The following is a 19,073-nucleotide window of genomic DNA, read 5'->3' as shown; positions in this document are numbered from 1 at the left end:
AGGGGAGAGAGAGAGAGAGAGAGGGAGAGACAAATGTGCGATGAAGGGCTCCGCCACTATGAGCCATCCCTTCCATACATTACAAAACATACATTAAGTGAGTCCTAATACATGTGGGCCCATCAATAAAAAAATCGACGGTGAAGATCCCTTTTCCACCAAAAATGAAAGGTCTAGATGACCTTCTCACAATGGGAAACAAACATCATGATGGGGTCCATGGAGAATGACCCCATCATAGGATAAACATATGAATCATGGTGGGCCATCGGCCACACTTAGTGTCCAAAGTGAGATCCATACCATCAATCGGTAGACTCCACTTGACCCATCATAAAAAACACAATCTAATCCTACAAAATACTTACCGATTCCACATCTTCTAGGCTCAGTGGAATGCTAAGCTCCTTGGCTTCAACTTTGATAAAGGATGATGAAGATTGAAGGGCTAGGACGAGAGATTTGGGGGTAGGAAGTGGGCCACACTCTTGGCCCCTTGGCAAATGCTTGGATGTCCACTCCCTTGGTTGCTTGGAATGGTAGAGAGAGAGAATGTGATGGGATGAAAGGGATGGGCGTGTGTAAGAAAGGGATGGGTGGAGAGAGAGAGAGAGAGAGAGAGAGAGAGAGAGTTGACTTTTGAGGATGGTTTGTGTAAGAGAGGGATGGGTTGTGTACTTGACTAATACTTGATTGATTGATGTGATGGATTGGGTAGAAATTCTCTCGGGATTCGCAACGCACGGCGTTTTTCTAAAACTATGCGCGGGCCCACAATTCCTAACCTACGTATCGCATCGATGTGTAAGATGCAGTGTTGGAACTGCGGCGACAGCGCGGTCGCTGGGGTATAGGTTTCGTGTCAAGTCGACTCAGATCTACGGGATGCGATTTAGGGTCGTGCGCAAATGCCGACTACAACTCGCGGGTTATCGAAATTCGACAGGGAGGATCGTGGGAGTCTAAGAAATGATATAAGCTAGGATACGGGTCTTACAATCTAGGTAGAGACCTGCGATATGATGACGATATCTTAGCTCGCCAACCTATTGTTTGAACTGAAAATAATAACTACTTAGCTAATCATGCATATCATTATATTATTAGGATGTGATACAATCCAACTATTGCACATATGTTAATGTCCTTACTAACAATAGCGTTGTTGTGGAAAGCTTACAACTATTATGTTCCCGAACATCATCATGGTAAACATTGTTAGGTTGTGTTGTAGGATAATCATTGCGTATATCATCATATCATACATGTATTTAAATAATTAACTTAGGAATTGTTTGTTTTGTAATGTTATCATTATTTATGCTTAAATGTATTGATAACATGTGTAACTTAGAAAATTGAACCACTGAGTTAACTACTCGCTCTCAAATATACAAGCATAGATTGGCTCGCTTCATTACCGATGTTTTGGGGCATTAGGTGAAAATAGAATACTTAAATTTATTTATTTTTTGGCAAGTATATATTAGAGTCCCTAGTTGGGTGGACTCCATGGGTTGATTTTGTAGAATGTTTATTGTGGCTTGTATAGCTTCCATTTGGGCATATGCCACTTTTGGAATTGTATGTTTTTAATATTAGTCATCTGTTTTATAGTTTAGTTATCTATGCTTAACTTTTGATACCACTGATTTAAAGTTACGCTGATTATTGATCATAGGTGATTGTTAATCGGACAGCGCGAGCACTTGGGAACTCACCCATGTACATCTTTGCTAATTTCACCCACGGGAACTTGGGATCAGAGTCTCCATACTCGAGTGCCAATTTTTGAGGTATGATAACATCCATTAAGGTTCATTGATTCTTGCACGGGCCAATAAGGAATTTATTAGATTTACCATGGGACTTATTTAGGGGAAGATATGATTAGATCAAGAACTCATCAAGTGGGTTTTTTATATGTTGGGTCCAACACTTAAATGGTTTTAATTGACTTTAAAGAGTTTTCAACCATTAAAGTTTTGTTTTAACCATTAGAAAGATTTTAACCGCACTTGATAATGATCTAATGACCCTGATCCGATAGTCCACGTTATGATCAACATGGGATTTGGATTATCATGACAATGGATGGATTGGATCATAGGTATGTGCATGTAAGAGGTTGATTCATAGCTTTCTTCATAGTAGGTACACTAAAGTTTGTAAGGTGGCATAACACCTTTTTTAGTGCACCCCTAAAACCCTAACCTTTCCTGTATTTAAGAATCTTATTGCAAAGAGGATACAACAATTAAGAGAGAGAGAGAGAGAGAGCTTAGACATCCTCTTCCCCTTAGATGTCCCCACCTAGAGAAGAGAGAAAAGTGAGAGAAACTTCTCACCATTTTCATCATTTCCTTAGCCTATACATTCCTTTCTCTGTAGTCCATCTATGTGGACTATTGTTTTTCCCTTGGCCCTTATAAGAGAAAATATATTCTCTCCTAGGTGATCCCTTCAACTATAATAGATTGGGAAGAGACTTAGGGCCTGTGAATTTTTGCACTTAACGCGGAATTTGGAAAATGTTCCATGTTTAGTGGTGTTTGTTAATTTGGAAGAAGGAAAGCGCTCCACCATTTTATGCTGAAATTTTTCCATATTAGGAGCCTAGCTTAATGGGGATCAAGAATGCTCTTGGTGATTTTTTTTTTAATCCAAAATTATCCTTTGTGATAAAGATTTGCTCTCTTACGTTATATACATCCCAACTTTTAATATGGGACGAGTCCACCATGATTTATGTATTAGATCCACACCATCTATCAACTTTTTTACATCATTCTAAAGCATGATCCAAAAAAATATGCACATCCAAAAATCAAGTCAACCACACCACATAAAGTAGTGGGACAGGAACGACTACCGTTAAAACCTTCCTAATGTCCGCTGTAAAGCTTATTCACCATCAAATCTCTTTATAAGGTCGCACAGACCTGGATGTAGGAAAAACACAAAAATCAACTTGATCAGAGCCTTATATGGCCGCAGGAAGTTTTCAATGATAGGCACCCAATTCCCACAGTTTCTTATAATGTGGCCCACTTAAGCCTTATATTTGCCTTGCTTTTTATCTTAATTTCTAAAATAATATGAAAAAAATGAATGGACAGTATGGATAAAACATATATATCATGATAGGCCACACAAAGCCCTTAATTGTCCATATTTAGGTAGATCTTGGTGGGGTAGTACGAAATCCCCTTCCGAATTTGGGGCGCAAATTTGTGCAAATGCCTTTCGCAGTAAGTTCATGCACGGGAATCTTAGGTGGAGCCCATAGTTATGTTTATGATAAATCTAATCTGTCCATTCATGTTTTGAGATCATTTTAGAACTTGAGACAAAAAATGAGGATACAAGATTCAAGTGGACTGCACTAAAGGAAAATGTGGGTAGGAAAATTTCTATCATTGAAACCTCCCTAAGGTCGACAGTGATGTTTACATGTCATCAATACTGTTCATACTATCATTCCTAGTGAGATGAACTCAAACCACAAATATTAGCATGATTGAAAACTTCTGTGGCCCCACGAATATTTTAATTATGGGCATCCAATCTACACATTTTCAGCCCATTTGAGTATTAGATATAGCTCATTTTTAGCACTTATCATAAAATGATCTTACAAAACGGATGGACAGATGGATTTCATTCGAACATCACGGTGGGCCCAACTTAGATTTTCAGTTGTGGACTTCCTGAGAAAGACTTCCCATGAAATCTGGCTCACACCAAGGTCCTATTGTGATATATGTGACTGCATCCATACATCCATCTATATTGAAAGCTTATTGTAGGGCATGATCCAAAAAATAAATTAGCTTCAAATCTTAGATAAACCTTTGTATAGGAAACAGTGGTGATTGACCATTTAAAAATTCTTTTGGGCCATGCACAAAAGCTTTAGATCATGTTGATATTTATGTCATCTCTTCATCTAGCTATCTGTGACCTTTTCAATAGGTTGGATGACAAATTAGCATTTCAGTGAAATTCATGGAGTTTTTAAAGGTAGAGATTCAATCACAACTGTTTCATATGGGTAAATGAGTCAAATTAATATATTTCAAACATTTCATAGATTAGTTAACAAACAAGTTATTCTAGATTCACTATTAGTTTTCTGACTTCATATTTGGATTTCAGATTTAACGAACAAGCCTTTATTTGATTATGAGATTAACATCAGTATTATCTACATCATGTAGATCATCTACACATTTCATCACGTCCAAGTGTGAACTAAACCTTATATATATGGTTGTTTTTGCTTTTCAAACCTCATGTTACTGCACTAGGGTGTTTTGGGCGGGATCCTGTGAAAAACTTTTAAAAAATCATGTGTATCCATCGTGTTGAGAAGTAAAAGGCTCAATATGGGATATCGGAGGGGTCCTATAAATCACAATAATCATTGATTTATGAGTTTATCAAGTGAATCTATCAACATCCATAGTCCTCTAAATGAGAATCGAATAGGTTTTCATTTTCCATCTATCAAATAGTTGGATTGGGAAATCCTGCCCATTTAAGGTGACGCTTTTGCCCGATCCAATTTTGACATTGGATAATTAGACATGTTCTTTGCAGCTCATCAAAGTTCTTTTCATACTTTATGTGCATGTAATCTTGCTTTGATGTTTTACACTTTCTAATCACATCAATGATGTGTGTATGTGCATTTTTGGGTTTCGTTGTTTTCTCTTTGATCGTTTGAAATGGACCATAACTTGTCAATTTTTGGGTGGAGGAGAAAAATGAAAGGTTAAAAAAAAAAAAAAAAAGGAGTTTTCAGTAATGAGGGAAATGATGACCGAAATGGATCAACCCCACATGGCCCATGATAGGGCCCACCGTACGGTTGCTTGAGATGTCAAGGGGTGCCACAGTTCTTCTCCTCTCACATTTCCTTCTTGGGAAACTCTCTCTTTCTTCCCTAATTCCTCATTCCTTTCTTGAAAATTTTGAGAAAACTCTAATTCCCTATATCCTATAACATCTAGACTTCTGGGATTTATAACTTTTGTGGTTAATAGAGAAATGGCCAACATTTTCATGTTGATCAAAACCATTGATTGCTTTCCTTACATGTGTGCGGTGCTTGTTTAATGTCCTAATTGATCATTCAAGCCTATATTTAAGCACATGACTTATGAGATATGTGAGGCCCACTTGTATCTTTATATATAGTGGGAGAAATTCCATAGCTTCTAGACCACAAGATCAGTCCATGAGGCCACATTTTGGGCAGAGAATGAACTAGTGCAGAACCTTTCTGGCCAACAGATCGCGACCAAATTTTGGTCCCTTTAAAATTTTCTCCTTAAGTCTTTTAAATAGTTCATCTCATAGAGCTCAAAATGTCTGAAATCTGAAGTCAAAAAACTTGTTTGATAATTATAGCTGAAGTTTGAAAATTAAGTACTGAATTTGAAATAATCTATTTGTTAACAAACATATGAAATGTCTGAAATATGTTAATTTGACACATTTGCCCCCATCTCCTGTTTGGAAATGTTTTACACTTGATGTAGATTTTCCGCCAACTTTGATCTCCTTTAAACCGTTCGTGCAACTCAGAGCTCAATGATCATCAATGTTATGTAGCTACTGTTTCCTCTCGTGTGGCCTACTCGAGTCTTGAATCCACCTCATTCGTTGTCGCTTGTACTAAAATTAGCTTGCAAAACAAATGAACGGAGTATATTTCCTAAAAACATGGTGGTGGGCCCCACCCAGCATCCTTGCGCAGGAACTTCCTGTGAACAGTTTTCGCAGGAAATCCGCGTCCATCCAATCCGCGCCCGGTGTACCACACGGAAAACCAATTGGCTAGTCCCGCTGCCACCCGCCAATGGCTGATGGTCAATGCTCTATGGGCCCCACCATGATGTAAGTGTTTCATCCATGCTAATGGCTGATGGTCAGTGCTCTATGGGCCCCACCATGATGTATGTGTTTCATCCATGCTATCCATATATTTTTCCAGATCATGTTATAGTATGAGACAAAAAATGAGGTATATCCCAATCTCAAGTGGACCACATTATAGGAAACAGTGTTGAATAAGCTTTGCCCATTGAAAACCTTCTGGGGGCCATAAAAGTTTTGGATCAAGCTAATTTTTATTTTTATTTTACGTCATCTGGGAATGTATGACCTAATCAACATATTGGATGTCAAATAAACAGTACAGTGAGCCCTAGGAGGATTTTAATGGTGGATATCCAATCACTATTGTTTTCCTGTGGTGTGGTCCACCTGAGATTTATATCCCTCTTATTTTTGGGATAAAGACATAAAATGAGAAACGTAAAAATAGATGAATGGAATGGATGAAACACATGCATCATGGGGGCCACATAGCACTGACCATCACCAACCGGGATGGTGGCAGGGGAGTAGCAAATCCGTTTCCGTATCCAACTATATAGCTGGGGTAGATGGGCGCGGATTAGATACTGACGAGACTCGCTACTAAAGCTGCGTCACCAAGTTGTGGACCCCACTATGATGTATGTGTTGTATCCACGACGTCCATTCATTTGGAGATATTATTTTAATGCATGACCCTGAGAATGAGGGAGATCCAAAGCTTTAGTGGACCCCAACACAGAAAACAATGGTAAGATTGATGTCCACCGTTGAAACCTTCTTAAGGTCTGCCATAATGTTTTTTCGAAATCCAACCTATTCAAAAGTTTAAAAAGCATTAAAGAAGGGAAAACACAAACATCAGCTTGATTGAAAACTTTTGTGGCCTTTAGAAGTTTTTAATGGTGGCGTCACTCTCTCCACTGTTTTGTATGGTGGGGTCCACTAGATCTTTGAATGTAACTCATTCTTTAGATCTTATACTAAAATGATCTCTCCAAATGGATGGACGGCATGGATACAAAGCATACATTATGGTGGGGCCCACAGAACTCGGTGACGTCACTTCAATGGCAATCCCATCCCCGCCCATCCGCTTCCAACGTGGATTGCGTCCTACCCTGCCCGGTCGGATTACCGTCTGGGCAGGCTCTGTGGGGCCTACCGTGATGTAAGTATTTTATCTAAGCCGTTCTTCATTTTTCTCATATTATTTTAATATATAATACTAAAGATTAAGCAGGTCCATAACTCCAGTGAACCACCCCAAAGGATGCTACAGTGATAATGACATCCATCGTTGAAACCTTTGAGGGCCACTATGATTTTTTATTTTTTATTTTTACCAATCAACCTATTCATTAGGTCATGTAGATGTGGATGAAGTGAAATCACAAATATCAACTTGATCCGAAACTTCTCCAACTCCTAAGAAGTTTTTAATGGTGGACGTTCAATCCCCACCTTGTGGTCCAGTTAATCCTTAGACCTGCCTCTTTTTTTGGCTCACACTTTAAATGATATGAAAAAGTTGACAGACGGTGTGGATTAAACATATAAATCATGGTGGGGCATAAAGAAATTTCAGAGGTTGAAAGTTGGTTTTGTAGTGCGCAAACAATTTAAAGAGAAACAATTGCCGTATTAACTTAAAAGGGGATAATTTTGGAAATAAAAAAATTTCTTTAATAAAAAATTTCACTGAGCGCATTCTGCATTCACCATTAAGCCAGACTCCTATCACGGAAAGAATTCAGTGAAAAACCACTTGGCGCTTTCCTTCTTCCGCGTTAACGATGCGTTAACAAACACCACTAAACACGGAATATTTCAAAATTCCGCGTTAAGTGCAAAAATTCAGTGTTAACAAACAGCCTTTAAGTAGTTCATCTCATAGCGCTCAAAATGTAGGGTTGCTTACCCACAACAGAGATTGGAGCATCGAATTACGGAGATCGGAGCATCGAGCTAAATAGAGCATTGATGCGCTTGCAGGCCCATAATCTTGAAATTAACATCAGCATGTTGGAGCCCACTTTTAGGTCAGTGGGATTAGAAGGGATTAGGTGGGATGGAATTGCATCCGGTCCCGTGCCAATTCCACTCCATGTCTGCGAAGAATTGAAAAGCGGTAGATGGAATTGCATTAGTCTGGTGCCAATTTCACTCAATGTTAGCAAGTTGTGTAGGTTTCACCATGATGTGTGGGCTATATCCACACCGTCCACCCATTTTTCGAGATTATTTTAGAGCATGGGCCAAAAAATAGGTAAACATAAAGCTCAAGTGGACCCCACCATAGAAAGCAACGGGGATTGAATACTTACAGTTGAAAACTTCTTTGGGGCCACATAAGTTTTGGATCTGCCTCATTTTTAGGCTCATGCCATAAGATGAGGTTACAAAATAAATGAACAGCTTAGATATAACACACGTGTGTTATTCTCAATAATTTCAAATGATAGTGGGTATATCCATTCAATGTACCACTATATAACTCACAAAGCATAAAATTAATCTTATCTCATACCAATAGGGGACAATCCTACCATGGGTAATAATTTTGTTTTTTGAATCTCATCACCGCCTAAACAGGCCCTTAAATCTCTCGTTTAAGGGAGTGTCTGGCGCATGGTATCGGGAAGGATGAGGTGGGATGGGATTAAAAGAAACGTGGATTGTGCCATGTTGGGATGGGATAAGCTTAGTTTCATGCTATATTTGTAATAAGGTGTTACGTTGAATGGATACACTCACCATCATTTGAAATTATTGAGAATAACACGTGTGTTATATTCAAACCGTTCATCTATTTTGTAACCTCATGTTATGGCATGGGCCTAAAAATGAAGCCGATCCAAAACTTATGTGGCCCCAAAGAAGTTTTCAACGATAGGTATTCAATCCTGGTTACTTTCTATGGTGGGGTCCACTTAAGCTTTAGATCTACTTGAATTTTTGGCCCATGCTCTAAAATGATCTCAAAAAATAGGTGACCGGTGTGGATATAGCCCACACATCATGGTGGGACCTACACAACTTGCTAACATTGAGTGGAATTGACACCACCCAATGCAATTCCATCTAATCTAATTCCAAGCCTTTAAATGCTTCCCAAATTGGCACGGGACCAAATGCAATTTCATCCCACCTAATCTCATCTAATACCATGTGCCAAACGCCCCCAAGAGATTAGATTGTACTCAAAATGAGTGGGCATTCACTCTCCTCGGAGTCCAAATCAAGAAGTTATTGGACAAACCAGATCAATTGAGTAGACCAAATCTCGTGATCTAAAGATTAGATTAAGATGGCATTTGGTCGTAAGGATTCGACGGATACCATCCAAATCTACCCAAAAAATATGGACCGTCTATTAGTTCTATCTTCATTAACACGTTCTAGAAGCATCCATCGTCTTAAATTAACGAAAAGAACATTCGAACCATGGACCCTGCACTGTGAAATTTGGATTGTTGCATCAATGATGGTTTGCTTTGGGCATTATTGTGGCCTTGTGATCCTTGATCATGTTTTCAATTAATTGACCACATGTGTGGCATATGTGGGGTTCACCGACCATTGGTGGGTGGTGAAGCCAGATGTCTAGTCTATGATAGTTGTGTGGAGCCGTTATCATGATAAGCCTGCCAATGTGATAATGTAAACCCACTCAATAGGTTAGATTTTCATTTAATAATATGATTATAGGCTTGGCCACGCTGGTCAAATTAATGGAATGCTGATCTAATATTAGACATATATAATGTAATCGCTTAAATAGTGTGTTTCTTGGTAAACCTTGCACAATTATAGAATATCAAACAATCATACCTAATCTGATTGTATCTCACCCACTAGTGATCCATTTGGTCTAAAATTTCATAGGGAGGTGTTATTCTACGTCAGGAAGCTACTAGATGGTAAGGATCTGGCCATTTTGAGATCAGAATTGTCTAGCACAAATTTTGAACCGTTGGATCCATCACGGATGAATCTCATTTGTTTGACATCGGATCGAGCTGAAACCTGAGAAGCAGCCCAAGGTCAACGTTTTGATCACATCTAATGGTCCAGATCAAAAAATGAGAAGTATGATCATGTACTTTTTATAGATTAGTCCACTATCTTGTATGCTTGTCCGTTTGTGTGTTTTGAAGACCCAAGCATGATAATTCCACGTGTGCTAATGTATATTCAAAATCTAATCCGACCACTACATTTATAATCCCACATTTGATCTTGTGTAGAAAAAATCAAGCTAACCTGTGATTGAGATAGGCCACATCAAAGGAAAGAGTTGGGAGAGAGATGTACCCTACATTTTTACAAATTCCACCTGAATCACCAATCGAGCTGTGTTTTGGACCTGAGCCTAACATGATGTGACACACATTGTGCTCACCATGGCCCCGCAGACCATAAGGTAACTTTTTAAAAAAGGCAGTGGAATGTAAATTTTATATTCAATAGGTAGCTTTTAGTAAGTTTTCCTTTATATTATTGGTCATCACATGCATCCAACAGGGAAAAAGAATGTGGGCCGGACTCACTCGTGTGAGATGGAGGGTTTCCATTGTAAGCATAGGTGCCAATGTGGCGTGAAACCCAGGCCACTCCTCAAGTGGGGCTTGCCATGAAAGAAAACTGCTTGTATGCTGGTACAATAAATCGTACACGCAATTTGTATATAGACAACTGGTCTTCTTTTAACCGTCCATTTTTTTCATTAACGCATGGCCCACCTGATGAGTTAGCCAGCATGAATTTTGGGTCAGGGCTTATTAATAATGAGCTCGACCTGATGAGTGGACCAGATCTTGAACAAGGGTGCCAAATTCCCACACATCGCATACAAAAGTCTTCAATTTCACAAGCGCCGCGAGTCTTTGTCCCATCCCATCTGCGTAGTCAGCTGCATGTGATGGTTATAAAGCTTGTAACGTACAACATCCAATCTGGGTCGTTGGATGTCTAATCTAAGTGGGCCAGCTCACATTGTCTCTTCATACATTCCCATCTGCAAGTTGTGCATTACAGCCTCTAAAGTGGAACGCTTTTCATTCATTCATTTGTACTTCAACTAGTCCTTTCCAAAAATAAAGGTCCCATTTCTTTTAAGCCCTTCAATGAGTGTCAATTTCTCTGATGAAAGACAAGAACATGTGGCATAGGTATGCAACAATCCAGACCGTCCAAATCCAAGAATCAACTGTGGATTAGATTGAACCCAAGGCATCAAATGGAAGGCTGATTCTAAATAAAGATTTCAACGGTTCAAATTTCGAAAACAAACGTGAGTGTTCAGCAGCTAAGCTAGTCCTGCGAATATTATTCAAATGATATAGATCTATAAAGTTGGGCCCGTCATTTGGACGGTTTAGATTATTATACATTTATGCCATGTATATAGAAACTGCATGCATGTGTATGGATCTCTATAGTCCTCAAGAGTATCAATGTTTCTGAGTACTCGAGTTTCTGCCCTAGGATCCGCTAGTGCATTTTTCTGTGGGGGTGTGGTTAGCAGGCCAGGCAAGGCTTTACGAAGGGTCGTGTAGAAAAGGAACAAGGCTGTGAAATGTGGGCCGTTGCATGTGCTTGGGTGGGCCCACATGACGCCTGCGAGTCTAAGCGTATGAAAGATCCTCTTAACCCTTTATAGCTGGCGCCGTCAAATCAATGACCCAGCTGGTGGTCACCACAACCAACCAACCACTCAAATTTTTTGAGAAAAACCACTTTGATACTCTGGCATTGTGTGGCAGATGATACACAGGCACTTAGAAATTACTTAGACTTGCACATATCGAACTGTCGAATTTATGGGTATGGTTTCAGATGTATCACGAAACGAAAATTTGGCTTATTTGAGTAGCTAATTATCTGATTTCTGGACATTTATTGAACGGTTAGAAATGTAAAAATATCCAATTGTCTTGTTTCAACAAATAAATGGCCAGTAATCAGAGGTTAGAATTCGTTAATTTGGGATTTTGAATTATTGACATTGGAATCTACAGTTTAGTCAGTATAGTTAGAGTTAATAAGTGCCACGTGTACGATTTCTTAGCGCCTACGTATTAATCGTCCTACTCTTCCAGAGTATGAAATAACTACTCAAAATGCTAAGGCGATTCACGCGTGGAAGATTGAAGAGGTGATTTTATTCACAAATGCCTACGTGGAATGTTTGTATTGGATCAGTGTCATTTAGACGGTGGAGCCCACTTTGAGCATGGACTGGGAGAAATATCCAGCTGGATAAGATCTACTTTTAATGTAAATTATTCACATTATTTTCTAGCCGTCCATTTTCTTCCCAAATACATATGGCCCACTTGATAGTTAATCATCCTTTTCTTTTTTGTAGGGAACATTTGTACGGTGGATACCACCTAATGAGTGACACTGATCCCTTGCACGAATGGCAGGTTGGCCTATCTCACCTGAATCACCTCCTCAATCTATCATCGCGCAAATCACGTTACAATTTCTAAAAACCCTTATCTCCAAAATCATTAAAGGGGCCACCAGATCTCTGGTCCCGGTGTGGAAATGATGGGGCCCATTTGTTTTCGGTTGGTGACGGATCCAACGGTCGATTAAAGGGATCCCATCCTTTTCGCTGACAGGACAATGGCATGTGGTCCACGACGTACTCGATGGAGTCCTTTCTACGGAATGTTCGGGTGTGAAAACACCACCATTTAATAACTCCCAGATCTGAAAGTAGTAATTACACGGGACACCGGAGTTTTCAATTTTGATAAGTGGGGCCCTTCATTTCGTAATCTGGACTGTTAATCTGTTCTTTTCCACCGTGGATGGAATATTCTCAAGAGATATCCACCAAAGAACTACTGCGAGCTTTTAACTCGTAGCCCAAAAATAGACGGTTGAGAAGATATATACAGTAACCGTATGTATTTATTTAAATATCCACTCTGAATCTTTTTGGGTCGTGATTCAATGAGGGACCCTTCCTTATTGATGGCATGGATCTCTAACACGTATGCCATCTGCTCGGATCGCCAACACGGGTTACCCCAGAGGGTCCCTCATTGAATCACGACCTTTGTTTCTTAATCAAGATCCTTTATGACTTTATACAGTTGAATCTGGGCCCTTGCTGCATTACCCTTGCTAACAATATATTTGCAGGCATCCAATTGAATGGGGCATGGGCCATCTATGGTGGGATGCAACAGATCAATGACTGTAATCAACAGTCCATATCCAATATGCTGATATCTGTAGATGAGATGGTGATGACCGTCTGATCAGCATGAAGTTAGACCAATGCCCCCACCGACATTGGAGCCCACAATTTAGACGGCATGATTTCAGCATGCATGGGCCACACGTGTAAGGATAAAGCGGGGCATGTGTATGATCTACGATACTCTGGCGGAGGGCATCAAAGAAGATAAAAACTTGTATACTCTGGCAGTGCGCTGGATGGTACGCATGCTCTTATAAATTGCATACGTGGCATATATGTAATTCAAATTAAACTGTCTAAGTTATGGGTGCGGCTTAGATGTATCATGAACCAAAAACTAAGCTTAGTTGATCAAGGTGACTACCGGATTGGAGGACAGTTATTGGACGGTTAAAATATAATAATATCTAACGGTTCTATTTCAACAAACAAGTGTCCACTAACCAGAGATTAATATTGCTTAACGATCCTATTTTGAAACGGGCTCCAAAATTTAATTGGTTTAGTTTCAGTTACTGCACGTTTCGTGTACAATTTTTGGGTGCATGTGTATCAAGCGTCATACTCTGCCAGAGTATCAAATAAGTCCCATCAAAGATTTCCTCTTCTGTTAACAGCAGGCCTTGTGTGTTGTTAGAAGGACCACCAGCGAAAGGTGGGCCTGTCTTCTATAGCAGTTGGCTCTTTTGCTTTCAACCACACATTCCTCTGACAAATACACCAAACTGCACAGCCCTTTCGAAATAACTGCCTTTGTTCGGAACAAAAATCTACCCATCAGTTGCCCTTTGCTCCTTCTGTTTATGCTGCGTGGGCCACCTCCAAATCCACTCCGGAGGCAGATTTCATGCAAAAGTAATGTCCTGCGCGGGAAACTTAGGTGGGGCCCACCGTGATGTTTGTGAGAAATCTACCCTGTGCGTCCGTTTGTGAGCTCGTTTTAGTATTTAAGACAAAAAGTGGGCAGGATCCAAGACTCAACCAGGAAAAAGAAAAGGTGGGTAGGGTAATTCCTACCGATTGAAACCTTTCCGGGGTCAAAAGTGATGTTTACATGCCATCCATACCGTTCATAACGTCATTTGTACTGGGATGAACTGGGAACATAAAGGTTAGCCTGATTCAAAACTTCTGTGGTCCAACAAATATTTCAACTGTAGACGTTCAATCCTCACACTTTTGGCCCACTTGAGTATTATATCCATTTTATTTTTGTCCCATGTCCTAAAATGAGCTCAAAAGACAAATGAGCGGGGTGGATTTATCACAAACATCACGGTAGGCCCCACCATATCGAATAGAGCAGTCTCCAAATAGATGAGAGAAGAAATACTGGTAGAATTAGGAGGAAACTGAAGAGAAAAGGGAAATTGACTGTACTTGCCTCGAAGTTTGGGCAAATTATCTAGAATGCTAGGAAACTCCATATATTTCCAGAAGGGCCTTCTGACAGCTTTTGAAAAATTACTTAGACTAAAATGTCATTGTCCTTGTTTCATTAATTGTACGGTTTTCCAAGGAAAAAGAAATTACGTCGTATTTAATGCCAAGAAAGTGATGTGTACGGAACCTTTTTTTGCGTGCGGGCAAGAACCAAGATCGTGGGGCCCAATTGATGTATGTGTATAATCTATGCCGCCCATCCTTTTTGCCATGTCATTTTTGGGCTAGGGCCCAGATATCAGCCTAATTCAGAGCTTGTGTGGGTCACATAATAGAAAATAATAGTGACAATGGAACCCACTGTTGAAACTTTTCAGGCTCACTGTGATGTTTGTTAAAAGTGGACACTGCCCAAGTCGGGACTTTTTTGGGCTCACGCGGAGCAGGTGGACAAGGTGGACGGAATGGATCACCTCATTGTGGGCCTTAAGCAATGGTACCAATGGTTTGGTACAAAAGGATGTGAACATGTTCAAAACCACGACCCATACAACATGACAACCACGACCCATATAACATAGCAACTACAACCTATGCAAACCACGACCCAAATGGGATCACACTGATGTATGTGTATAATCCATTCCGCCTATCCTTTTTGTCATGTCAGTTTAGGGCTAGGGCCCAAATATCAGCCCGATCCAGTGCTTTTATGGCCCACAAAATAGAAAATAATGGTGACCGTTGAAAGTTTCCAAGCTCACTGTAATGTTTGTTAGATGTGGACATTGCGCAAGTTAGGACTTTTTGGGTCTACGTCGAGCTGGCCGACAAGGTGGATGGATCGGATCACCCTATTGTGGGCCTTAAGTTATAGTACCAATAGTTTGGTAGAAAAGGAATTGAACATGTTGAAAACCATGATCCATACAACATGACAACCATGACCCATATAATATGGCAACTACGACCCATGCAAACCACGACCCAAATGGTCCACAGTTGTATGGATCGTAGTTGTCATGTTATATGGGTCTTAGTTGTCCTATTATATGGGTCTCAGTTGTATGGATAGGAATTGTCCTGTTATATGGGTCGTAGTTGTCCTATTATATGGGTCGTGGTCGCAGTTGTCTTATTATATGCATCTTAGTTGTCCTGTTATATCGATCTTAGTTGTATGGATTGCAGTTGTCCTATTATATGGGTCATGGTTATCCTGTTATATGGGTCGCGGTCGCAGTTGTCTTTTTATATGGGTCTTAGTTGTCCTGTTATATGGGTCTCAGTTGTATGGATCACAGTTGTCTTGCTATATGTGTCCTAGTTATCCTGTTATATGGGTCGCAGTCGCGGTTGTCCTGTTGTTTAGGTCTTAGTTGTCCCGTTATATGAGTCTTAGTTGTACGGATCGCAGTTGTCATGTTATATAGGTCGCAATTATCTTGTTATATGGGTCGTGGTTGCAGTTGTCCTGTTATATGGGTCTCAGTGGTATGGATCACAGTTGTCCTGTTATATGGGTCGTAGTTATCCTGTTATATGGGTTCCGGTCACAATTGTCCTGTTGTTCGGGTCTTAGTTGTCCTGTTATATGGGTCTCAATTATATGGATCACAGTTGTCTTGTTATATGGATCACAGTCGAGGTCGCAGTTGTCCTGTTATATGGGTCTTAGTTGTCCTATTATAAGGGTCTCCTTTCCCTCTCTCACGTCTTTCTTTTATAAGCCAAAAGGACGTCGGCTCGGAGAGAGCGGAAGCTCCTTACGCACGTTGCTAGAGTTGGAACTGTCCTTTCTTCGCAGTCCAAATCGTAGCAGGAATAGATTTCTTACACTGTTTTTCCGGTGGGGCCCATTCTTGAATTCAGATAGGAGATCCACTCCGTTCACCAGATTCTCCTCGAAATTTCGACCGGAGATGGTCGGTTTGGACTTGCATTCACATGGCCCATGGGATATTTTACGCCACCATCCAACCTGCGTTTGAACAGCCAAGAACCCATACTCGCTCCCTTTTGAAATTCCATCACCTAGTTCTTGGTGAAGATAAACTACGTGAATCACATGGACGGTCTGGATCAGTGATCAGACTGATGGGCAGGGCCCACTGTAAAAACCCAGTGGATGGCACGTACGTCACTGGACTTTCGCATGGCTCTATTTGGAAAGTTTGCAAAAAATAGGTGGAGCCCACTTCTGATGGTATTTTCGAAGATCTACTCCGCTCATCATTTTCTTAATAAAGTATAAGCCTATGGGTCAAAGTATGAAGTAGATCCAAACTTTAGGTGGGCCACACAATCAACCTGTGATGAGTTGATACCGAACGTTGAAGCAAACCTCTAGCTTACGTGCATGCATGCATATGGATTTCGTTATATTTACAGAATTGCCACTCTGCCTTCTAGAAACGTCCGTCGTTCAGTATCTCCTGATTGCACCATCCAAAAGAAGTGAAATTTGGCAAATATCCACCGTTTTTCGTGCTCTTTCCATCAGTTCAGTTTGGGTCCAGATCTCCCAAGGATGTCCAAGATGCTTTCTTAATGGTTATTGTCCTCTGATCTCTCTGTTGGGCCACTTCCACAAGGATCTAATGGCTGAAATTTGACGTGTACGGTTAATTTATGGTCCTCAGGCCATGTATGAAGTTTCGAGCCGAGTGGATGGTGGAAACCCTGTGATCTTGCATTCTGACTAACTTTCAGGCCACTTAAGCTTCAGTTTCTCAATTTTCTCGGATCTCTGGCGTGTATATCCATCGATCTCGGTCCCCTGGAGTCCATTCCTTGCTCTGGTGACTTCGGAGCGTTAAATCCATGCTTTTAATACTCTTTTTCAATCAAAGCTCCTTATTACATCCTGCAACAAAAACACGATTAAATTATAATATTAGGCATTATCGTGTACGTAAAATCAGGCAGTAATCGGGGTCTGATATGCAATATTCGACCCTCAACACAACCCCCAACCAGCATTTTGCTAGTCCCGAGCAAAGTATGCGAAAAATAAGTCGAGAATTACAGGACAATCTCTATGAACTCAAGTGATTTTTGAAAAGCAATCTAGATACGAAAATTCTAAGATGCATGACTGTTGGGCATTACTTCCTCCTGGAATCAAGCGCACAATAAATTTCATAATCAAGTTTAAAGTATTTATGCATTAATTAGAACAATTCTAAACAATGAGTACCATGAGTGTATAATGAAATCTCGGCTTATCATCATTAAGAAATCCAATAGATAATTTCTATGATAACATTGATAATCAAAAGAGCATTCAGGACACTCAAAACCTAAACCAGAACTTGCCTTACAATTCTTTCTTTTCATTCTTCTCGCTTTTGATTTTTCCATCGAGGGAGAGGAGAATCGAATGTGCACCTATAGGGAGCAAACCTATGGTAAAGATCGTACACCCAACCCTTTTCACATATCATCCATGGGGAATTAAATCTACACCTATAAGGAGCAAACCTATGGTGAAGATTATTTGTACAACCCTTTACAAAGGTATCTGTTTTTTTTTCGTAGGTATTTTCTTTTTCTTATCATGACGGGCAAATTTTTCAGGCTGGTTCCTTACATGCTTAGTGATTACCAAATTAACCCTTCCATATCAAACTGAAACCTTTATGTGAAAGCAAGATGTGTCTTGTGAAATCATGACTCAATCAATGTTTAAAACCTCTAATCATGGATTAACAATTCAAACTTAACTGTGAAATCTAAAAGATACTGAATCCAAGAGTCATAAATTACCAATATCACTTATCTTGTAATTCTAAATCCAAGATGGCCATCAAAATCACATCGAATTTATACGAAATTCCAGAAAAATTTAAAAATTTTCACAATTTCTGCTCAAGACTAAGAAAACACTGATTAGGAAACCTAATCTCTCACCCCCAACCTAAAATCTACATTGCCCTTAATGTAAAAGAAATAAGCATACAATGCACATGGGACAAAATATAAGAGGAGTGATGGAAAGATAGTACCTGGACGAAAAAACCAAGAGGCTTTCCAAAGATATCTACGTAAGAGCGGGTCAGCACAAGAGAGAAACCAACAGAAGTAAAATAAAAATAATAAAAATAAAATCCTACCTACACCACTTTCGCAGGTGCTCTCGATTGCATTTAGCGTATGCAACAAGCCTTTAAACCCCTAGGTTGCCCCTAGTGGACGAGTTGTAGTCTCGTGAGGGTTTGCAGCAATGTTACCCACAAACATTGAACTAACTAACTAGGAAAATGAAATGGAATGAAAAGCTGGGTTGCCTCCCAGGAGCGCTAAGTTTAAGCCTTCAGCCAGACAACAAATTAACCTAGAACAGCATGAAGCAAACTACCCTAGTCCTATGAATGCAGGGAAAAACTACTCGATCATACCGCAAGGTTCCTCTTCCGGCCAATATCTTGATAAGTTTCTTAGTAAGTTCCTCAACAGGATCATCCAAAAGCCCTTTTTGCAATAGGCTTGGACGCTCTGGAGCATGACTTTCCAGAGAAACTTATGTACCTCATAAGAAATTTTCCATTGAATTGCTTGAGGTATCCAGAGTATATAC

The sequence above is a fragment of the Magnolia sinica genome, chromosome 4, assembly GCF_029962835.1.
Source record: "Magnolia sinica isolate HGM2019 chromosome 4, MsV1, whole genome shotgun sequence".
NCBI lineage: Eukaryota > Viridiplantae > Streptophyta > Magnoliopsida > Magnoliales > Magnoliaceae > Magnolia > Magnolia sinica.
The sequence above is the reverse complement of the archived record's forward strand: the minus strand, read 5'-3'. Positions refer to the sequence as shown.